Here is a 26,460-nt window from a genome sequence, read left to right as displayed (position 1 = left end):
AAAGAGAGACACATGTACAGATTTTAAGAGCATTTTGGCATAAAACTGTATAAATATATTTTTGACAGTACTTGATTTTTTTAAAGGTTTGATAGTATGCATTCATATCTTACTAGTTACCATAAGCATAAAGTACATGTAAAACAAAACATAACATGGAAATAGTCAAACTTTTCTTGGTGTGTACAGACTAATCATAATGAGTTTTAAATACCAAAAACTGCCACAAGGCTATCTTCTTAGGTCTTGAGTTATTGTGACTTAAGGTCCAGGTGTACCCCACTCTGAGTGGGCGCTATAGACTTGGTGTTGGTTTTTTTTTTGCCTTCTAATTTTGGCCTTTCTTTTGTTGAGCTTCATATGATCTGCGATTTGTTTCTTGGGTATTCAGGGCTTTCTGGGGCTAGTGTCTGTTCTTTTGTGATTGGGTTACCACACTCAGGATGATTTTCTGTAGATACATCCATTTTCTTAGGATTTTATAATGTCATTGTTTCTAACAGAATAACTAAAATCAAGCACTCAGATGACAGCAGATGCTGACGAGGATGCGGAGAAACAGGAACACTCCTCCACTTTTGGTGGGTTGTAAGCTGGTACAACCACTCTGGAAATCAGTCCGGCGGTTCCTCAGAAAATTGGACATAGTGCTGCCTGAAGACCCAGTTATTCCACTTCTGGGCATATAACCCAGAGACATTCCAATATACAACAAAGACACATGCACCACAATGTTCATAGCAGCCCTATTTATAATAGCCAGAAGCTGGAAAGAACCCAGATGTCCTTCAGTAGATGAATGGATACAGAAATTGTAGTACATTCACTCAACTTCTAATAGGCACTTAATAAGAGCTTCTGGCAAAGGTGACTCTAGAGCTGAATTACTTGATTGCTTTTAACACAGGTCAGCTGCTAAAGATGATGTATTTCTTGATTTCCAACTCTAAGGCTGTGCTGATATGTGCTGTCATGAGGAAGTACCTTTAAAAGCATCATGAGTCATTGTTGTATGCTTTATGTAATAGTCCATTCATTATTAACCCCAGAGCCCCCTTTGCCACACCTTCCTTTGCCGTGATGTGCTGCTCCCCCTGTATTTCTTCTAGGCATGAATTTACAGAAGACTTCAGTTCTGTCCCCCTATGGAGTAGATTATTGAATGGAGTTATGTCAGATAGGTAGCCCATGTGTCTTTGTGTGCAAAAGGAAGGCCTTTTAACTTCATGGACTCTGAAATCCCTGACAAAAGAGTCAGTACTTTGAGGTAAAGCCTGAAATGGAGCCACAGCCAGTAGCCAGGCAGCAGCAAAAGGAGGTATGTTGGTCAGTGTTTAAGCACAAGACTTTTAAGGGAATTGATAAATGGTTAAAATGTATACCATCATAAAGAGCACACTTGTTGCAGTCAGAATCCTTATTCTGCTGAGTGGGCCTGAAATTCCAAATTTGCATCACAGAGCTTGTGATTAATTGGAATAATGGATGGGGATGATTAGTACGATGACAGACATAACCAATAGTAACTATTGATGTTTTTGTTGGCGTGTGTAGGAAACTTTAGCAATAGAACCCCCAACTCGTTATCACTGTGGTAATGAGCTGGTGTGTCTATAGATACACAGTGCTGAAAGAAAATCCAGCCTGCTTTAAAGGTGTACACGTATGTTTGTTTTAATTAGGGCTATTATTGCTACGGTGAAACACCACGACCAAAAGTAACTCCGAGAGGGAAGAGTTTATTTGACTTACACTTCCACGTTGGAGTCCAGCACTGAAGGAAGTTAGGACGTGCACTCAAAAAGGGCAGGAACCTAGAGGCAGAAAACAAGAGGCAAGAGCTGACGTACCACAGGACATGGAGGGTTCTGCTCTTTGTGTCTCCTTGTAGCTAACTCAACTTGCTTTATTATAGAACTCAGAACCACCAGCCCAGGGATGGTACCACCCACACTGTTCTGGGTCTTCCCCCATCAATCACTAAGAAACTGCATTACAGGTTTTCCCATGACCTAATCTTATGGGAGCATTTTCTTTATATTTCCTCCTTTTAGATGACCAGCTTGAGTCAAATTAGCACAAAACTAGCCAACACAATATCCTTTAACTGTTTGAAGGTTGATTTGCTTTTTTAAAGATATATACCCCATAGGGGATGGCTGCTTGACTCTGTGGTAGTTCTTGTTTCAAGGAATCTGCTTATTGCTTTCTTTTTGGCTATACCACTTTTTATCAATAATGCAAAACTTCCTTTTTGCCACATGCTTACAGATGTTTCATGATTTTTGAATAATTATGTATTTACTTGTTTATACATCTTTAATTTTATTTTATGGTGCTTGGGGTTGAACCCAGAGCTTTGTACATGATAAGAACAAACTCTTCCAATGAGTTATGCTCAACCTATTTAAATTTCACTCATCCTAAGTAGTGTTGTGTGAAATCTTATTATGGTTAAATTTAAATTTCTATGATGATCAGTGATATTGAGTATTGTCTTCCTAGATGTACTCATGGCTTCTGGGAAGTGTTGCTTTGGGACTAATGCCTTCATATTATTCTAACAAAATTCCTGCCAGAAATCAACATAAGGGAGAAAAAGACTTATTTTGGTTTATAGTTTCACAAGTCCTTTTTCACTATGCAGGAAAAAGAAAGCCATGGCTGAACGTCTTAGTTGTGGCAGATGGAGTATATAAGAGGATGTTCACATCACAGTGGACCAGGAAGCAGACAGATTGACCAGAACATGAGGCAAACTGTAAACTTCAAAGGCCAGTACCTAATGACCTATTATTCCAGCTAGGCCCTACTTCCTAAGATCCCACAGCCCATGGAACAGCACTACTACTAACACACATTTAAACTATGAACCTCTTGGTTCATTTCGGATGCAAGTCAAAGCAGGAGCCTTTGTCTGATTTTAATTGAATGGCTTGTTTTCATTCCACTGTGTTGAGCTGATCATATTCTCAGATGTTAGAGTCTTAGAAAATAGATGGCTCCAAGGATGATTCTCCAAGGTGTAGATAGTCTCTGTGCCCTATTAATTGCACTTGTTGTTGCATGAAAGTTTCCTAGACATTATGATGTTATTTGTCTATCTTTGCTTTGTCACGTATACTTATCAGAGAAAAGATGACACTGTCCAGAGTAATGTCACACACATTTACTCCCATATTGTGAAAGGCTCATATTTTTAAGTCATGAATTTAAATCTTTTATCCATTTTGAATTGATTGTTGCATATAAGGATAGAATTTACTTCTTCTGAATATAGAAACTCAAGTTTTTTTTTTTTTTTTTTTTTTCTTTGAAAGGCTGTCATTTCCCTATTGTGTATTCTTGGTATCTTCGTCAGAAACCAACTGGCTATAAATGTGTGGCCCTATTTTGGTGCTTTCACCCTCAGGTTCCATTAGTCAATTTGTTTTTTATGCAAGGACCTCAATGTTTTGATGCTCTTAGCTTTTGAATATTGGTATCTTTCATCCTGCATAAAACTCAACTCCAAATGGATCAAATACTTCATGTAAGAGTTTGTACCCTGAATATGAGAGAAGAAATTAAGGAATATACTTGAAATCATTTGTGTTGTAATAGCCTTCCTAAACAGGCATCTGTCATAGGCATCAAGACAACAATAAATAAACGCAACCTCACAAAGTTGAAACTGCTTCTGTATAGCCAAGGACAATGTCATTTAAGATAGAGAGGCGGGGGAAAGTGCTTTGCCTGCTTACTGTTGACAGAGAGTTAGAATCCAGAAAACACAACTCAAAGACTTAAGCATTAAGGGAACAGATAAGTCAAATTATAAATTCAAGTAGAATGATATTTCTTTGTGTTTCCTGTTCAAAAATGCTTGGTTGTATGAGTTAATATCTTTACATTGGTGGTGGCAAGCTAGATTTACCTATTTGTTCTATAAGGAGAATCATAATGAAGGCTGAAAAGCTAAAATCTTAACTTTTTTTTTTTTTGCTATGTGAACTCACCATCCCATGAAAGAAGAAACCTTACCTTATGTGGCTCTAAAACAGTTTTTATGAGTAGATAGTATTCAGAAATAGTTGCTAAGGGCTGAAGTGAACCTCACAGGGATGCAGAAGTCTAGGGAGGGAAGGAAGAATGAATGACAAGTGCTTATCCTTCAGCAGCAGCTGTTCCTCTGGCCTAACAGTCCGTGATTAGTGTGGAAAATAATTGTATCATAAAAGTTATGGGTATCTGGGGTCATGTGGGGTTAACAGGAGTTTAAGATAACTGGAGAGTGAAAATCAGAGGATTCTTTATCATAAACATAATCTAGAGCTAGACCTAGTTTTGTGACTCTAGATACTACATAGAATGGTATTTGCTAATTATCTCATAATTACAGGTATTTTTCAGAAGTTCAAGGAATTAAATACTTTCTATATCTGCTCTGTAAATAATCTTCCCTATCTTCTCTGAGTTTTAATGTTGTCAATATCTTTTGAAGTTCTTAATTCAACATAAGCTTAGTAAGTACATATCTGATATCATACAATCTGCATGGATGGATCAATAACTTTAAGAGAAAACAGTAATGCAGCATGGCCATTACCTTTCTGAATAAATACTACTTGAAATATATATTCAGAATAACAATTTGATGAGTGTAAGACATAGCGAGTTGGCAAGGTCATTTGCAAACAGTGGGATTGTGATCTTATCGAGCAAAAGATGCATTTAAGTAGATCTTGGAATTTTTTAAGTTAAATTTTAAAATTGCAACCTCCATACAGTAAAGAGGTGATGTACTTATTAGTCAGAGGAAACTACGGTGAGTCAAACATGCTTTGAAAACAGCGTCTTTAATGGCCTGGGTTATAAAGTGTTTGAGTCAGTAGAAAAGATGAGACAGAAAAGAAGTTTGGGGACACATTTATAAACATTTCATTGCCACACACTGAGAAATCATTTGAAGGATTTCAGCAGAAAAAGGCATTATACTATATTTCAGAAAGATAGATTCTCAGTCAACAATATGCTCTCTGGTGAGGAATTTCTCAAGATCTTTATAATTTTATGCTTTCATACTTCACTGGTGGTTAGTATCAGGATCTTTCTCTGATACTTGTCATGTAAACTAAATGAAATAGTGTTTGTTAAAGTTTCAAAACAATGTAAAACCACATTCAATGTCTCTTATTCTTACGCTCAACAATGAGCATATTATTTTTGGCCTATTGTTTGGACCTATTTGAGAGAACTTCTACACAGATCCTCATCACAGATGATGGTGGACCAACAGAATCATTGTGTTGTCTTGGGGTGCTGTTGTTGTCAAGAACAAATGCTAAGAAGATCTGGGTGTCAGAAGCCCAGAGCATGGAAGAATGCAGGCTAAACAGGACAGGAGGCTATCTAGAAATTTCTAGAAGTTTAGGCAAATTAAACTCTCCATTTCCTAAAGCAACATACTCTATACTACATTTCTTTCCTTAGGGTTGCCTCCTATGACACACATTAAAAGATACCTTGTTCATTGGATTTCACGGATTGTCTTCATTAAACATCCTCTAGTATTTCCTGTCATGTAGCTGTCTCTGAACATCTCAATACTGAAGTTCTGGGATTGTTACAGCACATCAAAAATATTCCTTTAATAGATGAAAACTAACCTAGAATTATGACTATATTATATTTATAGTTATGAAGCTTGTAGGATTTTTAAGTGCCAATATAGTATTCTTTAAAAAAAAGAAAGAACAAAAGAAAAATAGAGAAAAAATAAAAGAAGAGAAAAGACAAACTCTTGATGCTCTGTAATGGTAAATGCCAATTCCAGGAATTAACTACCCAGAGGCTATCTTGGAAGTAGTTATTGTTGTTTATTCTCTGCAACTCCCTCAATGAGAAGTGATTTCATCGTATTGCTGATCTAGACCATAGTTCTAAAACAGTTCCCTAAGATGCTTACATTTCAAATACTCTCTCTGAGCTCAGCACATTTGCATTGGCATATCTCAACACTCCATTCTGCTGTTCCCATGTTCACAGGGCAGCCACAGCATCAAAGTTCAGGGTCTTCCAGCATGCCCTCTTTCTCTAGATGCACTGGGTGAGTTGTTCTTAAAGAAGTGACAGGTAAAATTAGTTTCTTGCCTGGAGTCTTAACTTGATAATGTCAATGTGGAATAGATTTTGATCAAGTTTATGTGGAAGAGAAGCCTTCGATGAAATGGATTTGCAGTGTGGCAATTAACTCATACATTAAAACAATTATTCACTAAAAAGTTTAAAAGATAAGCTATCTCATCAAAGAATTTTATTTTCCCTCTTCATTAAAAAAATTCCTTGCTAGTCTCTTCTTTATGCTATTTATTTTTAATATGTAACCACCAAGTATCTTTGATTTTAAGAAAATAATATGCTGGAAACTTTTTATAGTGCTGGAAAGACAATTGTTTAAAGTTATTGCAGCATTGTTTATAATAAAACACATAGGAAACAACCTACATATTTAGCAAAAGAAAGTAGTTAGATAAATGATGTTCCATTTGGATAATCAACTACTATAAAGCCACCACAGTGTTGTGGGATTTTCAGTGGTAGCAAAAATGTTTGTTTTGTGGTGTTAGAAGAAAAATACTTTGTTCATACCTCTTATAATTCAAATTATTTTGAATTATTCATGAATAAAATGTACTGTTAACAGTGATCATCTCTGAATTAGGAAACTAAGAATGGTTTTATCCTCTTTAAATATGCCATTCCTTTTCAAGTGTTACATAATAAACATATATAACTTTCATGATCACAGATGAAATCACCAAGCTCTCAAGTTGGTTTGTCCTTTAGTAAGACAATTCTTCATCCTATTCTGTGTTGTCTCCAGCATGAAGTCAACAGGTAAATAAATAGCCTTGGTTTCAAAGCAAATATTTAGTGGAATAAACAAATACATTTAAAATATCAGTATGAAAGAAAATTAACAATGAATCTGAAAAACTGCTTGCTATATGTTATTACTGCTAAAAGAATTCAGAAGTTTAGACTCTGTGAAGGTTCATAGGCAAGGATGCCACGTGGAGGCAGACAGAATAGGTTTGTATAAGTGAGCAAAAGCAGGCTTAACTACTAGAAAAAAACATGCAGATAGTTTGTGTTTATCTGGTAATTTAGGAATCTTATTAGAAGAGAACTTATACCATATATAATATAGACAAGATTCAGTTAAATACAAAAAAGGCATTTTATGTACTTAGAACAAAAATGACATAAATAGAATTCCCAAAACATAGAAAGGCATGGACATAGCAACTATCAACTGGAACTTCAAATCTACAGAAAACAGTGACGATTTCATAGCTCTTTTATTCATCATAATCAAGTGTGTCTTAATTACTTTCCTAGTGCTGTAATGAGACACCGTAACCAAAGCAACTCATAGAAGAAGTTTACTGCGGCTTACAGTTTTAGAGGGTGAGTCCATGGCCATTGTGCCAGGGAACATGGCAGCAGGAAAGGGACTAGAGCAGTAGATGAGGTCTTACATCATGATACAATGACCACAGGCAGAGAGAAAGAACTCACTGGGAATGGCATGGACTTTGGAAACCCAAAGCCCACCCCTGGTGACACACATCCTCAAACAAGGCCACATCTCCCAATCCTTAAAAAAGAGCCCTACCAACTGGGAGCCAGGCACTCAAATATATATGTCTATGGGGTCATTCTCATTCAAAACCCCATATTCAACTTTCTGGCCCCAGATAGGTTTATTTCCATATAATAATTCAAAATGCACTTCGTTCAATTTCAGAAGCTCCAATAATCTTTCACAATCTCAAAATACTTTCAAAGTCATAAGTGTCTTCCAAGACTCAATGAATATCTGAATTGTAACTCTCAATAAAGTCAGAGAACAAATCATATACTTCTAACACACGGCAGCCTAAAATATATAAACATTATTATTTGAAAATGGAGAAAGGAGACTATAGTAAAGAAAAATTGGAACAAAGCAAGACTGAAACAGCAGGGACAACACCCAAATTCTGTAGCTCCATGTTTGAGGTCAAAGGGCTTAGATGACTCTTCCCTTTCTTCTATCATGACTGTAAAACATTTTTCTCTAGGGAGGTTTCACTTCCTGTATGTAGCCCTACCTGGAGATATCTCATGGCTCTAGCATCTCTATTATTCTTAGTCTCCGATGCAATTCAGGTTTTTTTCTCACAGCTTCAAACAATAGCCCCTCTGAAAGTCCATGCAGGGAATTGTCCTGCCACAAGGCTGCCTTAGTGGTTGTCTTGGGGTTTTACTACTGGGCACAAACACCATGAACAAGGCAGGTCTTATAAAGGACAACATTTAATTGAGGCTGGCTTACAGGGTCAGAGGTTAGAATCTCTGCCATCAAGGTGGGAGCATGGTAGCATGTAGGCAGGCTTAGAGTTCTGCATCTTCATCTAAAGGCTGCTGTTGGAATACTGGCTTTCATTCAGCTAGGATGAAGGTCTTAAAGCCAACACCCACTCCAACAAGGTAACATCTGCTAATAGTGCCACTCCCTGGGACGAGCATATATAAACTATCACAGTGGTTCTCCTACACTTCAGAGGACGATTCCATAACCTATATCTTCCTGAATCCTTCCTGAACCCAAAGTCAGAACCATGTAACTGGTGCACCTTAGAGTCTTGCCTGCTTGGAGTCCAACCTGATCCCTCCTTGAATTACATATCCATGAGCTTTCCTTTACAGTAGCTCCTTAAAAAGAGATGATATCTTCTGCAGGGTCTTCCCCTGAAGTCACCAAACCCTTTATTCTATTACTCCTTATTTCTTTCAGCACAGACTGTGGTTCCAGCATTAAATTTTCTGATGTTATTTTTCTGCTCAAACTGCACACTTTGTATTTTGTTTTGCCCTGCTTGATATTTTTAAATCTTCTTTTATATCTGAATAAAAGTGATTGCTTATAACTACACAGTTGAGTCAAAAATAAAGCTGTATTGAAGTCTCCTTCACAATTGAAAATAGTTCAAAACTTATTAATTTAGCCTCAGGCAAGTTCTTTGAATAAGGGCAAACAAAGCAAAGCAAAACAAAACAAAAACAAACAAACAAACAGCCAACTTTCCCTTCCCCAATAACAAGAATGGTCTCTAGTCCAGTTGCTAGAATTGTTTCTCTCTGAAACCTCTTGATCAGGACCACTATAATCCATAATATTCTCAGTCTTACCATCTTCCATGCTCCAACTAGGATCACCCCTTAAACTTAGCTTACAGCATTCATCTGTTCTCCTAGTCCAAAGTCTTCTACATTCCACCAAATCCCAGCATGGTCATGCCTGCCACAGCAATAACTCACTCCCCAGTATCAGCTTCCATCCTAGGTACATTTCTAATGCTCTAATGACTCGCCATGACTAAGGCAACTTATAGAAGAAGGAGTTTATTGGGGTTTATAGTTTCAAAGAATGAGTCTGCAACCATTATGGTGGGGAACATGGCAGCAGTCAGGCATAGCACTAGAGCAGTAGGTGAGAGCTCACATCAAACAATAATAATAATAATAATAATTAATAATAATAATAATAATAATAATAATAATAATAATAATAATAGAGTGCTAGCTTATAGGGGTGGTATACACATTTGAAAACTCAAGTCCCACTCCCAGTATCACATTTTCTTTAGCAGAGCCACACCTCCTAATCATTACTAAGTGATTCCACCAAGTGGAGACCAATAATTCAAATTTATGAGCCTTTGAGAGCCATTCTCAGTCTAACTATAATGCGAATAAAATAAGAGCAGGGTACCACAAAGCTCCTCCCTGGAATGTCCTCCTCTTTCAGCAGAATAAGAAGAAAATGGCCTCTGCAAACCTTCTTTCCAGATTTTACAGCACCTGCTAATCTGCTAAAAATACTGAACACATAATAGTCTACAAAACATAGTTCTTATATGTGGAATCAGAACTTATAAGCAGAAATGGGTATAAGAGCAAATGATGAATGTCTTGCTCTCTCACAGATTCTTAATGAAATTATGATAATCCTTTGAGAGCTTTGGCTAGAAGTTTCATGTAAAAAAACAGCAAAATGATTTATTGTGTTGGGAAACAGAGTTGGTGGAAACCTCTATCTTGTAGTGACATGTGTATGCTGAGTCTTTCCACTAGGAGAGAGCACCAAAGCAAAACAAACAAGATAAAATCTCAGAGAATTAAAGGTGAAAAAGAAGTGTAATCAAGCTCTGTGTGGTCAGAGTTGAGGTATACAAGTCCAGTTCACAATAGTTTTAGAGATGAAAAAGTAAAAAAAAAAAAAAAAACAATCAAAACAAATAAACAATCTCTAGAGTCACCTTAACATTTTGTTTTTCTAAAAGTACACACTTTGTATATTAGTCAAAAATTCCCAAAGGAACAGGAGTTATAGAATGAATTTATATAAATATGCATGTATGTGCATAGCCTGTGGTTCATCTGTTCCAACAAGGGACATATGCTAATTGGAGGTCCAAGAATACAGTGGTTGTTCAGTCCTTGTGGTTTGATGCCTCAGCTGGTCCTCACTAAATTCCAAAGAAGCATGCTTTAATGACATAAAAGCCTGGGCTTTCCAACAAGACCTAGAACAAGCAGGCAGAGAAAACAAGCTTCCTCTTCTACGTTCTTTATATAAGCTGCCAGCAGAACAGTGGCCCAGATTGAAGGTTATTTCCACATCAAAGATCCAAATGAAAAGTGGGAAGACCCACTTTTAGTAAGATAAACATCTCTCACAGGTATATTCAACTAACTGTATTTAGTTAATTCCAGATGTATTCAAGATGACAACCCAAAGCATCTATTACACCCACTTTCTCTAACTGACAGACCATATGGACAAAAATAACAGAAAAATACAAGAACTGATTGACGTCACACACCAAAGGAATGTAAAAGACATCCACAGAATATTCTGTCAAATACAAGAGAATGCACACTCTACCTAGAAGCACAAGGAACTTTTCTGAAATATATCCTGGGAAAGAAAGCAAATATTTACAAGTTTAAAAACATTAAAATCACTTTTGTTTCATTTTAACTGACCACAATAAATGCAATAAAACTTAAAATTGAGCCAATATTACTCTAACTCCAAACTAGGCAAAGACACAACACAAAAAGGCCAATATCTCTGTTCAACAATAAACACAAAAATGCTCAGTACAATATCTTCAAACAGAATATAGACATACATAAAAAAAGATCATATACCAGGAAAATCAACTGGTTATAGAGGAAGCCCACAAAATGAAAAAAGAATGTTTTCAGGCTGCACATCTAACAGAAAATTAATATTCGGGATATATAAACATATCAAAACCAAAACATCAAAGAAAACAAGTAACCCATTACTTTAAAAGGTGGGGGGGGGGTCTGGAACCTCAGCAGAGTGTTTGCAAAGGGAAAAAATATATATATATATAGGAAATATTTCAAAAATTAATCATCCCTAACAATGACCATCTCAGTGGTTGTATAAACAGCCTTTAAGAAAATACAGCATGCCTGGATGATAGAAGTCTGAGAGACCATGCGGCTAATGGGAACAGAGCTCGGCATATGAAAGCCTTATTCATGAAACCCATAGCCAGCCTAATTCTAAATGGAGAAAAGATATGAGGTGGTTCCGCTGAAGTCAGGGATTAGACATGATGTTCAGCAGCTACTCTGCTTTCCAATATTGTGTTTGCAGCTCTATCTGGAGGTATGGGCAATATCGGATCATGACACTTGTTTATGTACAAAATAGGGCAAGACAGAATCAGGAATGGTTCTAGCAAAGTCATTTCAAAACGCCTATGCTTAATTTGCTTTGAAAGGAAACCTGAGGCTAAGAGAAAACACTGAAGGAATGTTCCTTAAGTATTTTTGAAGATAGTTTGGGTCATGAGAATGGGGGAAAATAAAAATTACTAAAGTCATGAAAACTGTCTCCATTGTACTGATTTCTAGGTTACTATGTATGTGTGTATATGTTATGTTACTATGTTACTATGTGTATATATATATATATATATATATATATATATATATATATATGAGTGTGTGTGTATGTTATATATAATTTTTCTGTACTCAGCTCACCTAACAGAGGTCAAGATTAAAGTAGGTGCTTCTGGTGGTACTTTTGAAGAAATCTTTTCAAGTTAAATTTTCTTGGATCAGCTTTCAATGTAAATTTGATTCCCTGTGGGAAAAATCTAGCAGAGTACTTTCAGGCCCACAAAACAAGGAAGCCTATTTTTATCGAGAACTGGAACATTGTATATTGATGCACATTACCTTTCGTACGTCAGTAAACTACAAAACAGAAACCATGAGAAATTCCCAGTCATTCTGTGGAATGTGGTGGTCGGTAGCTTTTAATGTGAGACCAGTTAAAGCAAAAATTCAGATCTCTATGTGTAGCTCTGATACTTTTATTTTAATAAAAATGTAAGACCTGAAAGAATTGTCATCAATTCACAACATATTTTTCTTTGTAAAATAATGTTTTTATAAATATATATGGTAAAGAGCTTTGTGAATCCAATAAGCCCAAGATTACTCTACCAGTGACCTTATTTCTGGAAGTCTGTATTTTCTCAATGATCCATGAAGATTAAATATATGAGTAGGGATTTAAGGTATTTTCTAAATAGGGAGAAGATATCCTGATTTAAGGCCCTATAAATGCTCATCATTTTATTGTATGATTTCAGAATGGCTTCCATATTAATTAAATAACCAACAAACTGCAGATTTGTGATTTCAATGGGCTGGGAGAAGTCTCTATTTCCCTTTCTCTGCCCCATGTGTGGGCTTTGCACAGCGCACCGTTACTGCCCATTCAGCTTGTATTTCGTATCTGGAGGAACTGACTATGCTGCAGAAATCTACTCACTGTCCTTCCCTGTGTTTCAAGGTCTGTTTCTTCCTTAAGCGTGACACTGGCCATCAAACTGAGCTCAAGTCACATGTCCTCAGGAGTCGCCATTGAAATTAAAGGAAGATGTCTACAAGGAGCTTATAAAGCAACAGATTTCAGCCAGATCACATGAAGATATTTCTAGTTGCTCTGGGGAAAGAGAAGACGAGACTGGAGAAGAAACTATCATGCATGAATTGGTTACTTAGAAGTTGGATAATATTAAACATCCAGTTGTCTCACAGGACCAAAGATCTAACTGCAATGAATGCAGTTAAGCTGCTTATGATGAAAGCATGGCTGCCATGTGTTGAAATGACATTTGCACTGTAGTTAGATTACAGTGCAGTTAGCAGAGAAGCAGGCTCCTGATTGTAAGGATGAGTCTGCTCCTAGTTTTTCCTGCCTCCGTCTGGTGTCATTCCTCCCACCATGCTATGATGCACATGCAGACCCTCTCCAGATTCTGACGGTGGCACCTTACCCCCATCCTCGAGAGCCAAATGCACAGTTATTGATTTTGGTTAATACTCTCTGAGAGAACAGCAGAAAGCTGGGGCAATCTGTCTTTGTTGCGGCTTCTCTAAAAAACATGTCTAGACTGGTTGGCTTACCGAAAACAGGTAGTTATTCCTCAGACGCGGCAACTGAGTATCAGCATGGTCAGGTTCTGGGGAAAACCCTCTTCCAGTTTGCCAAAGCTGACTTTTCCTTGTTTTCCAAGGGCAGCCAGAGAGTAAGTCAGCACTCTGGTCTCTTCCTACAGAACAGCACTAGTTAGCACTCTGTTTCCTGTGACCTAATTACCTCCCAAAGGTCCAGCTCCAAACTCCTGGACACTCCAGGTTATATTTCGACAAGTGATTTTGGGCAAGTCAACTCATAATAAGTGATATACTATTAATTGTTATTAAGTTACTTTAGATGCTTTAAAAATTCCACTTGAATAAATTTGAATTCTTTGGAAGTTACCATGCCTGTGTTAAGATAGTTGAATGGATAATGAAAGGTGAAGGAGAACAAGTTCTAACACATTTACTATGTGACAATTAATTATTAAATTATTTAATCTTGTAAAACACACTTTATAATAAGCACTATTTTTGCTCTCACTTTACATACAGAGAAACTGAGGTAAAGAAATCACTTTCTCAAGATTATCACACAGCTAGTTAATTGAAAATCCAGAATTCAAACTGAGGATGTCTGGCAAGAAGGTCTGAATACTCTATCAACTAGACTTTTCTGTTTTTAAAAACGTGTGTGCACATGTGTAGTGTGTGAATGTGTGTGTATGTGTGTGAGGGGATGGGTACACATAACCATGCACATGTGTGAGAAGCTAGAGGCTGACCTCAGACATTGGTGTCTGTCATAGGTTGGACCTTTCATTGACCTGATACTCAGCAATCTGTTAGTCTGGCTGACCAATCGGCTGTGAGGATCTATATTTGCCCACCCAGAACTAGCATTACAGACATTAACATTCATATCTAGTGACTTATGTAAGTGTTGGGGTTCAAGTCCAGACCCTCTTGCTTGTACTCAGAGCCTTCTCTATAGTCCCAATCAGACTAACAGCTGGAACTGTTACACTTGCCCACTCACAAGCTGTGAAATCTTAATAGTTGAATATTGTAGTAAACAATAAAAAATATAAACAGGCAACAGGCCACGCTATATCTGTCTATTCTCTGGCCCTTACAGCAGCCACCATCTTGCAGTTCTCTGTTGTGGGCCCTGCTCACATTCCCAGCATATGACCCCTATGGTTATTGTCACAATTCCAAATTCCCAGTAAGCTGACAAAATCAAAACTCTAGAAGTGTGTAATTTATTAATCAGATTTAATCAGTAAATTCTCACTCCACAAAACGTCCACACTATAAACTTAGAGACAATTAATATTGATATAAACTGCCTACCTAGATAAGACAAATTGTCCTGTAATTACCTATATATTATAAGATATTCATAGCTATCTATGGTTATTTAAAGCCACAAGGGTCTGGTTCATCCTTCTCATCCTCCACCTTGGTTTTTTTCTTTCTTCTCCCTATCCCTCTTGCCTCTCAAAACTCTATATCTGCCTTTCTTTTTCACTGCCCAATCACAGACCTTGCTTTATCTTGTGCCTGCTCTCACCTGCATACAGACATCAAGCTACAGATGAATACAACAGAAATAAGCTTCTCAATCATATGTCCTCAACAGCTGGCTGTTGAAGCTGAGGTGCCTGCAACCTGTCAAGGACTCAAGTAAACAGAGACTCTATTTCAGCATGCACATCCAAGGAAACCACCAGCATGTGGCAAGGTAAGCAAGCCACAAGAGAGTTAAACACGTGTAATGCCATCACCAGTCACGTGAAAACAAAAATATTGAAAATAACTTTTGAAAGAAACAAAAATAAAATATAAATTACAATCATGAAAGATCACAAAAAACGGGTAAATAAACACAATCTTAGGTTTCCTAAAAGGGTAAGACATTGGATAAACAGAACTAATTAACTAGATGGTCTTGAAGTCACAGAGATTCGTCTGCCTCTGCCTCATGGGAACTGGTATTAAAGACTCGGATACTTGTTAGCTATGCTCATTGTACTAATTTCATTTAAACACTTTCAAAAGAGGTCTGCTGTAATTTCATGTACATGCGTGTTTGGCCTGCATGTATGTAAGTGCACTGCATGCATACCAGCAGAAGCCAGAAGATGTTGGCTACTGAGGAACTAGAGTTACAGATGGTTGTGAGCCACCACGTGGGTGCTAAGAACTGAACCTGGGTCTTCTGCAGGAGCATCAAATGCTTTCAACCACTGAGCCACCTCCCTATTTTCTCTTGTTTTTATTTTTAAATACTGAATTTTATGCTATAATAGGGCTTGAAGAAAGCACAAATTCATGTTTTTTACCAAGATTAATCATTTCAGTTCAAGTTTTCAGGTTTTTTTTATTTGTTTGTTATAAAAAAATACATGACTTTCTATTAATTAGTGGTTTTCAATGCTTTTATCCTTGCTATTAATTTTGTCATTAATTTGTCTTTATTTCACATTAAAAATTTTCATTTATTCAAAAATATTGTCTGCCTATTTCCAATTGATGTGAACTTTTCAATATATTCTGCACATATGTTTTTTCAAAACACACAGATATTGAAAATATTTTATGTATTTGGTTTGCCTTTTTCTAGTTGTATTTTTAATAAGGAAAAGTGCTTCATTTTAATTTCATTTGACTAATATTTCCCTTTCCAATTATAATTTTTGTATTTTATCTGAGAAATGCCTCTATGCTTTATACTAATATGCTATTTTTAAAAGCTCATATTTTTCCTTCTACATTTAAGTCCGTGGTTCTTCTGTAACTTACATGTACTTATGAATGAGGAGTGAAGATCTTTATTATTTTTCATGATGTCATTCACACAAAGCACATTTTGGCAACTACATTGCAAGTCACCATTTTCTGAAAATCAAGCTGTCTTGGTGCCTAAGTGTGGTTTTAGATTCTCCATGCACTCCATCGGTTTATGTGTCTGTGTTTGAGCCATGCACTGATTAAAACAAAATCCTGTGCTTAATTTGCAATTTCATGGGTCAAAAATTGGGACTGCGCACTAGTGGAAGTAATCCAAGTACTGAATGGATTATCAATTAGTTGTTAGCCAGCAAGAAAGTCCTTTGCCTGTCTAATCTTGGCTGGGCTGAAAGAGTACCAGAAGCTTCTACTTACTATCCAAGTAAAATAGCCCAAGTTTTCTTGTTTTTCTTACAACTTTATTTTAAAAAACAGAGATACATGTACAGACTTTTAAAGGCATTTTGGCATAAAACTATATGAATATATTTCTTTCATTACCTGATTTTTTTAAGGTTTGATAGTATGCATTGAAATCTTACTTGTTATAATAAACATAAAGTATATGGAAAACAAAATATAATATAAAAATAGTAAAAATTTTTCATGGTGTATAAAAATTAAACATAATAATTTTTAAATACCAAAAATTGCTACAAGGCTATCTTCTTAGCTCTTGAGTTATTAATGATTTAAGGTCTAGGTGTACCCCACCCTAAGAGGGTGCTATAAACTTATTTTTTTTTTATAAAAAGGGCTAAGGAGTTCACATTTTGGCCGTTCTTTTCTTGAGCTTCATATGGTCTGTGAGTTGTTTCTAGCCCAAGTTTTCTTAATTGTATCTGAAAAAACAGGATGAAGAACAGAGATGAACAAGCACAGTTAAAGTCTGTACTCAAAACTGGCACACTGCCCTGAGGGTTGCGTACCCATCACCGGGACTCAGGATCTGCCCGCAGGAGGCTGCGGTCCCAGATCAGCTGCACAGGCACTTTTTGGACTAAGGGTAAACCTGAAGGACAGGCATGGGGAAGTCACACCTGGAATTCTCAGAGCACAGGGAGTGCAGTGCTCTTTGGAAAATGATCACTTCTGGCCCAGAGTGAGGGACTCAGGATCTGCCCGCAGGAAGCTGAGCATCCACATCAGCTGCACAGGTGCCTTACTACCTGGACTGTGGGTCAGCCTGAGGCAAGGCCCAACCAATGTCCTGTGAGAGGACACCAGGACATATCAGAATCCAGGGAGCTTCTGCTCTCTGTAAAAGGGTCCTTTTTGACCTAGACAAACAGCCAGGTCTTCGCCATTAGAACTCAGGACCTGTGGGCAGAGGGCTGGGCTCCCAGAACAGCCTCAAAAGAGCTCTCACACCTGAGCCTATGAAGACAGAACTGAGGCATTGCAATCAGAACTCACTGCCTGGCCACAAAGAGCCGACATCCAGGAGCAATCTCCCTCCTGGCCTTTACACCCACATAAGAAACAAACACTACTCAAAAACAAAAAGATCGCCTACAATCACTGTAAACAAGATGGCAAGTGAAAAGTGCAAGAACCCAAGCAATGAAAACCAAGACAACCCGGCAACATCAGAACCCAGTTATCTCACCAAAGCAAGTAGTGGATTTCCCAAAACTGCAGAAAAACAAGACTTAGACTTACAATCATACTCCCCGATGATCATGGGGATCTTTGAGAAGGACATGAGTAACTCCCTTAAACAATTACGGGAGAACCAGGAAAAATAACTCAAAGAACTATAGAAAAACACAAACAAACAAAGGAATTAAAAATGGAAATAGATACAATATAGAAATCGCAAAACGAGACAACCCTGGAGACAGAAAACCTAAGAAAAAAATCAGGAGTCATAAATACAAGCATTACCAAGAGACTATAAGAGATGAAAGAGAGGATCTCATGGGCCAAAGACAACAAAGAAAATGTAGACGAATCAGTCAAAGAAGATGCAAAAACCAAAAAGCTACTAATCCAAAGCATCCAGGAGATCCAGGACACAATAATAAGACCAAACCTAAGGATAATAAGAATAGAAGAGGGTGAAGAATATCAACTAAAAGGCACAGTAAATATCTTCAACAAGATCATAGAAGAAAAATTCCCTACCCTTAAGGATGAGATGACCATGAACATACAGGAAGCCTACAGAACCCTAAAATGATTGGACCAGAAAAGAAATTCTTCCCAACATATAATAGTCAAAACATCAAATGTTCAAAACAAAGAAAGAATACTAAAAGCAGTAAGGGAAAAAAGACATGTAACATATAAAGGCATGCCAATCAGAATTACACCTAACTTCTCAACAGAGACTATGTAAGCTAGAAGATCCTGGACGGATAACATAGAGACCCTAAGAGAACACAAATGCCAGTCCAGATTACTATACCAGCAAAACTCTCAACTACCATAGTTGAAGAAACAAAATATTCCAGGACAAAAACAAATTTATATAATATCTGACCACAAATCCAGCCCTACAAAGGATAATAGATGGAAAATCCAATACAAGGAGGGAAACTACACCCTAGAAAAAGAAAGAAAATAATTATGTAAGAAAACCAAAAGAAGAAACACACACAAACATAATTATAACTCTAGCAACAAAAATAACAATCCTATTTTATAGATTACAACAATCCATAAATACAATGAATGCAACAATCACTATTCCTTAATATCTGTTAATATCAGTGGGCTTAATTCCCTAATAAAGAGACATAGACTATCAGACTGGATAGGTAAACAGGATCCAGCATTTTGCTGCATACAGGAAACTCATCTCAGAGACAAAGACAGACACTACCTCAAAGTAAAAGACTGGGGAAAAAAATACTTCCAAGCAAATGGTCCAAAGAAACAAGATAGAGTGTCATTCTGATATAGAATAAAATAGATTTTCAACCAAAAGTTCTCAAAAAACATAAGATTTTACTCATCATATAAAAAGTCTGTCAAAACAAACTCTCAATCCTGAATATCTATGCTCCAAATACAAGAGCACCCACATTCATAAAAGAAACCCTACTATAGCTCAAAGCACATATTGCACCACACACAATAATAGTGGGAGACTTCAACACCCCATTCTCATCAATGGACAGGTTATGGAAGCAGAAATTGAACATAGATACAGTGAAACTAGCAGAGGTTATGAACCAACTGGAATTAACAGATATCTACAAAATATTTCATCCTACAACAAAAGAATATACTTTCTTCTCAGCACCTCATGGCAGCTTCTCAAAAACTGACCATATAGTCAGTCACAAAACAAGCCTCAGCAGACATAAGAAGATTGAAATATTCTCATACATCCTATCATATCATCATTAACTAAGGCTGCTCTCTAATAAAATCAAAGACAACAAAAAGCCCACATACACATGGAAGATAAACAATATGTTACTCAACAATAACACGGTCAAGAAAGAAATAAAGAAAGAAATTAAGGATTTTTAGATTTAATGAAAATGAAAGCACAACATACCCAGAACCAGCTATTTCACTTCTGGGCATATACCCCAAAGATGCTCCAACATATAATAAAGACACATGCTCCACCATGTTCATAGCAGCCTTATTTATTATAGCCAGAATCTGGAAAGAACTCATATGTCCTTCAATAGATGAATGGATATAGAAAATGTGGTACATTTAAACAATGGAGTACTACTCAGCTATTAGAAACAATGACTTTATGAGATTCCTAGGCAAATGGATGGAACTAGAAAATATCATCTTGAGTGAAGTAACCCAGTCACAAAAGAATACACATGGTATACACTAACTAAGAATTGGATACTAGCCCCAGAAAGCTCTGAATACCCAAGAAACAACTCACAGACCTTATGAAGCTTAAAAATAAGGAAGGCCAAAATGTAGAAGCCTCAGTCTTTCTTAGACAAAAAAAGAAAGAAAGAAAAAGAAAGAATGAAGATAAATAAATAAAACATTAGATAGGTGGATACATATATTTAGGTAGATATGAAAATAGTTAAACATACATTACATTACATACAGTGACAGCATACATGGATTTGTAAACACATTCACTCAATAAGGAATTTATATCTGAAAAAAAAAATTGGCACACTGCCATATGTCACACCCTCGCAAATCTAACTCAAACTTAAAGGTGAAAAGGAGATTTCAACCAGGGTGAGATGCAACTGTTTCTTGTAACCAACAACATTGTACTCTGGATGCCATTACCCAATTCTTTGTCATATTAAATATACAATCAATATTTTATCTTAGTATACCTTAGAGGTTTTATTCAATGATAATATATGATTCAGAACTCCAAATATCATAACATACATTATGAGGATCAAATAACTGAGAATCCACAAAACTCTATCAGATGCTTTTATAGTATTTCTGTTTCTATCTTGATTCATTTCGGTTTTATTTTTTATACTGCTGTGTGTAACTTGAAAGAACCCAAAGTGCTTGGCAACGCATAGCCACTTTTTGTTGATCCATTTCAGTGTATACTATGCATGTAAAATAATATGTTTCATCTTGACACTTCTACACATTCATACAATAAACACCAACCATATTCACCTCTTCCTCTTTCCCCTTGCATAGGATAATGTCATTCTATTATAAAGCAATATTTACTGCAACAGGTGGCAAACTAATGTGTAAGGCAAGAACTCATTAGAAAGTTAAGGATGACCTTTCCTTCAGTTTCTATTCCAAACTTTGTCTCCATACTTCCTGAGAATATTTTTGTTCCCACTTCTAAAAAGGACTAAAACATCCACTTTGATCATCCTTCTTCTTGAATTTCATGTGGCCTGTGAATTGTATCTTGGGTATTCTGAGCTTTTGTGCTAAAATCCACATATCAGTGAGTGCATATCATGGGTGGGATTTTTTGTGATTGGGTTACCTCACTCAGGATGATATTTTCTAGATTCATCTATTTGCCTAAGAATTTCATAAAGTCATTGGTTTTAATAGCTGAGTAGTACTCCATTGTAGTAGTACCACATTATTTTTGTATTCATTCCTCTGTTGAAGGAAATCTGGGTTGTTTCCAGCCTCTGGCTATTATAAATAAAGGTGCTATGAACATAGTGGAGCATGTGCTTTTGATGTATGTTGCAACATATTTTGAGTATATGCCCAGGAATTGTTTAGCTGGGTCCTGAGGTAGTTCTATGTCCAGTTTTCTGGGAAACTGTCCCACGCAACCATCTCGCCAGCAAGAACGACGCGGCACACGAAAAAGGATTCTTCTGCGGTAAAGCTTTAATGCTCTCGAGAGGCAGAGCATGAACTTGCAACACGTGAAGACGAAGACCCCGAACTATTTAGCCCATCCCCTTATAAAGGAATCAGTCCTCACCTTGGACATGGAGCCCCCTGATTGGTTGAAACTCATCAGGCCCTATGACGCCACGGGAGAGGCAGAGCTCAAGTAGTGGAAAGTTACCCAGCACGTGCGCACATGACTTGTTTACTGCTAACTCCAGCCGGATGTCAGTGCCATCTTGTAATGGAGAATGTGCAGGCAGTGCCTCACAGGAAACCATCAGAATGATTTCCAAAGCAGTTGTACAAGCTTGTAATCCCACCAACAAAAGAGGAGTGTTCTCCTCATCCTTGCTAGCATCTGCTGTCACCTGAGTTTTGATCTTAGCCATTCTGACTGGTGTGAGGTGAAATCTCAGTTTTGTTTTGATTTACATTTCCCTGATAACTAGGGATGTTGAGCATTTGTTTAAGTGCTTCTCAGCCATTCCATATTCCTCACTTGATAATTCTTTGTTTAGCTCTGTATTCTATTTTTAGTAGGATTATTTGATTCTCTGGAGTCTAACTTCTTGAGTTCTTTGTATATATTAGATTTTAGTCTTCAAATGGATGTAGGGTTGGTAAAGACCTTTTCCCAATCTGTTGGTTGACATTTTGTCCTAGTGACAGTGTCTGTTGTCTTACAGAATCTCTGCAATTTTATGAAGTCCCATTGTTGATTCTTGATCTTAGAGCATAAGCCATTGGTGTTTTGTTCAGGAAAATTTGTCCTGTACCTATGTGTTGTAAACTCTTGCCTACTTTCTCTTCTATTAGTTTCTGTGTGCCTGATTTTATGTGCATGAATTTGATCCACATGGACTTGAGCTTTGTACAAGGAAGTAAGAATAGATCAATTTGCATTCTTCTGCATGCTGAATGCCAGTTGAGCCAATACCATTTGTTGAAGATGCTGTCTGATTTCCATTGAAAGATTTTAGCTCCTTTGTAAAACATCATGTGACCATGGGTATGTGGATTCATTTCTAGGTCATTGATTCTATTCCATTGATCTACTTCCCTGTCTCTGTACCAATACCATGCACATTTTTTATCATGATTGATTTGTAATATAGTTTGAGGTGAGGGGTGGTGATCTTTTGGGAGTTCTTTAATTGTCGAGAATAGTTTTTGCTATGCTGGGTTTATTGTTATTTCAAATAATTTTTTTTATATTTTCTTTTTTTTATTTTTTATTTTTTAAAACAACTTTATTTTACAAAACAAAGATAAATGTACAGATTTTAAACATTTTTTGCTTAAAATTATACATTTTTGTCAGTACTTTTTATCAGATTTTAACATAATTTTTACATAAAACTATATGAATATATTTTTTAGTCAGTACTTGATTTTTTTAAAGGTTTGATAGTATGCCTTGAAAACTTAATAGTTACAATGAGCATAAAGTACATGTAAAACAAAATGTAACATGGAAATAGTTAAAGTTTTCTTGTTTTGTAAATATATTTTTGTTTTGTTTTGTTTTCTTTATTTCTTGGACTTCATACAGTCTGTGAGTTGTTTCTGGGGGAGTGCAAGCCTCTGGGGTTAGCATCCCACTATCAGTGACTGCATATTATGTCTGTTCTTTTGTGACTGGGTTATCTCACTCAGGATGATCTTCTCTAGATGCAGCCATTTTCTTAAGAATTTGGTTAAGTCATTGTTTCTGGTGGCTGAGTAGTATTCCATTGTGTATATGTACCACAATTTTTGTATCCATTCATCTTCTGAAGGACATCTGGGTTCTTTCCAGCTTCTGGCTATTATAAATAGAGCCACTATGAACATTGTGGTGCATATATCTTTGTTGTGTATTAAAGTGTCTCTGGGGTATATGCCCAGAAGTGGAATAGCTGGGTCTTCAGGTAGTACTATATCCAATTTTCTGAGGTATTGCCAGACTGATTTCCAGAGTGGTTGTATTAGCTTGAAAACCCACCAACAGTGGACAAGTGTTCCTCTTTCTCCGCAGACTCACCAGCATCTGCTGTCATCTGAGTTTTGGATCTTGGCCAATCTGACTGGTGTGAGGTGGAATCTCAGGGTTGTTTTGCATTTCCCTGAAGGCTAAGGATGTCGAGCACTTCCTCAAATGTTTCTCGGCCATTCAGTGTTTCTTAACTGAAAACGTTTTGTTTAGCACTGTACCCCATTTTTTAATAGGGCTATTTGATTCTCTGGTGTCTAGCTTTTTGAGTTCCTTGTATACCTTAGATATTAGGCCTCCATCTGATGTGGTGTTGGTAAAGATCTTTTCCCATTCTGTGGGTTGCCCTTTTGTTTTCTTGATGATGTCCTTAGCCTTACAGAAACTTTGCAATCTCATTAAGTCCCATTTGTTAATCTTTGACCTTAGAGCTTGAGCCATTGGTGTTTTTTTTCAGGAAATTTTCTCCTGTGCCTATGTGTTCTAAGGTTTTCCCTACTTTCCCATCAAATAGTTTCAGTGTATCTGGTTTAATGTGGAGATCTTTGATCCACTTACACTTGAGCTTTGTACAAGGAGATAAGAAGGGTCTATTTTCATTCTTTTGCATGCTGAGTGCCAGTTGGACCAGCACCATTTGTTGAATAGGCTGTCCTTTTTCCATTGAATGTTTACTGCTCCTTTGCCAAAAATCAGGTAACCATATACATGAGGGCTCATTTCTGGATCTTCTATTCTATTCTATTGATCTACATGCCAATTTCTGTACCAGTACCATGCAGTTTTCAGCACAATTGCCTTGTAATATAGCTTGAGGTCAGGGATAGTGATTCCCACAGATGTTTTTTTGTTGTTGAGGATGGATTTCGCTATTCTAGGTCTTTTGTTATTCCATATAAAATTGCACATTGATCTTTCCAATTCCATAAAGAACTGGGTTGTAATTTTGATGGGGATTGCATTGAATCTGTAGATTGCTTTTGGTAGGATGGCCATTTTTAAGATGTTGATTTTTCCAATCCATGAGCATGGGAGATCTTTCCATTTTCTGAGATCCTCCTCAATTTCTTTCTTTAGAGGTTTGAAGTTCTTGTCATATAGGTCCTTCACTTGCTTAGTTAGAGTCACACCAAGGTATTTCATAGTTTTTGTGACGATTATGAAGGGTACCTTTTCCCTAATTTCTTTCTCCACATGTTTGTCCTTTGAGTATAAGAAGGGTACTGATTTGTTTGAGTTAATTTTGTATCCAGCCACTTTGCTGAACTTGTTTATCAGCTGTAGGAGTTGAATTTTTGGGGTCACTCAAGTACACTATCATTTCATCGGCAAAGAGTGAAGTTTTTATCTCTTCCTTTCTGATTTGTATCCCCTTGATCTCCTTTTGCTGTCTAATTGTTCCAGCCAGGACTTCCAGTACTATGTTGAATAGGTAGGGGGAGAGTGGGCAGCCTTGTCGAGTCCCTGATTTTAGTGGGATTTCTTCAAGTTTCCCGCCATTAAGTTTGGTGTTGGCTGTTGGTTTGCTGTATATTGTTTTTATTATATTTAAGTATGGACCTTGGATTCCTGTTCTTTCCAGGACTCTTAATATGAAGGGGTGTTGGATTTTGTCTAATGCTTTCTCACTGTCTAGTGAGATGACCATGTGATTTCGATCTTTGAGTTTGTTTATATGGTGGATTACATTGATGGATTTACTTATGTTAAACCATCCCTGCATCCCAGGGATGAAGCCTACTTGGTCATGATGAATGATCATTTTGATGTGTTCTTGGATTCGGTTTGCAAGGATTTTGTTGAGTATTTTTGCATCAATGTTCATAAGTGAGATTGGTCTGAAGTTCTCTTTCCTAGTAGGGTCTGTGTGGTTTAGGTACTAGGGTTATTGTAGCCTCAAAAAATGAGTTAGGTAGTATTCCATCTGATTCTATCTTCTGGAATAGTTTGGAGAGTATTGGTGTTATGTCCGCAATAAATGTTTGATAAAATTCTGCACTGAACCCATTTAGACCTGGGCTTTTTTTGGTTAGGAGGCTTTTGATGACTTCTTCTATTTCTTTAGGTGTTATAGGGTTATTTAGATGGTTTACTTGGTCCTGGTTTAACTTTGGGATCTTGTATCTGTCTAGGAATTCGTCCATTTCCTTCAGATTTTCGAATTTTGTGGAGTATAAGTTTTTGTAGTAGGATCTGATAATTTCTTGAATTTCCTCAGTTTCAGTTGTTATGTCTACACTTTCCTTTCTGATTTTGTTAATTTGTATACTCTCTCTTTGCCCTCTAGTTAGTCTGGCTAGGGCTTTATCAATCTTGCTGATTTTCTCAAAGAACCAACTCTTGGTTTTGTTGATGTTTTCAATGGTTCGTTTTGTTTCTATTTGGTCTATTTCTGCCCTAATTTTGATTATTTCTAGCCGTCTCCTCTTCTTGGGTTTATCTGCTTCCTTTTGTTCTAGGGCTTTTAGCTGTGCTGTCAGGTTGCTGATGTAAGCTCTCTCCAGTTTCTTTTTGGAAGAGCTTAGGGCTATGAGTTTTCCTCTCAGTACTGCTTTCATTGCATCCCATTAGTTTGGGTATGTTGTGTTTTCGTTTTTTTTGAATTCTAGAAAACCTTAATTTCTTTCTTTATTTCTTCTTTGACCCCACTATCGTTTAACAGAGCGTTGTTTAATTTCCATGTGTATGTGGGATTTTTGTTTTCTTTGTTGTTGTTAAAGACCAGCCTTAGACCATGGTGATCTGAGAGGATGCATGGGAGTATTTTAATCTTCTTATATCGATGGAGGCTCATTCTGTGTCCAATTATGGGGTCAATTTTCGAGAAGGTGCCATGGGGTGGTGAGAAGAATGTGTATTCTTTTACTTTAGGATAGTATGTTCTGTAT

Source organism: Micromys minutus, assembly GCF_963924665.1.
Source record: "Micromys minutus genome assembly, chromosome: 19".
Classification (NCBI taxonomy): domain Eukaryota; kingdom Metazoa; phylum Chordata; class Mammalia; order Rodentia; family Muridae; genus Micromys; species Micromys minutus.
The sequence above is the reverse complement of the archived record's forward strand: the minus strand, read 5'-3'. Positions refer to the sequence as shown.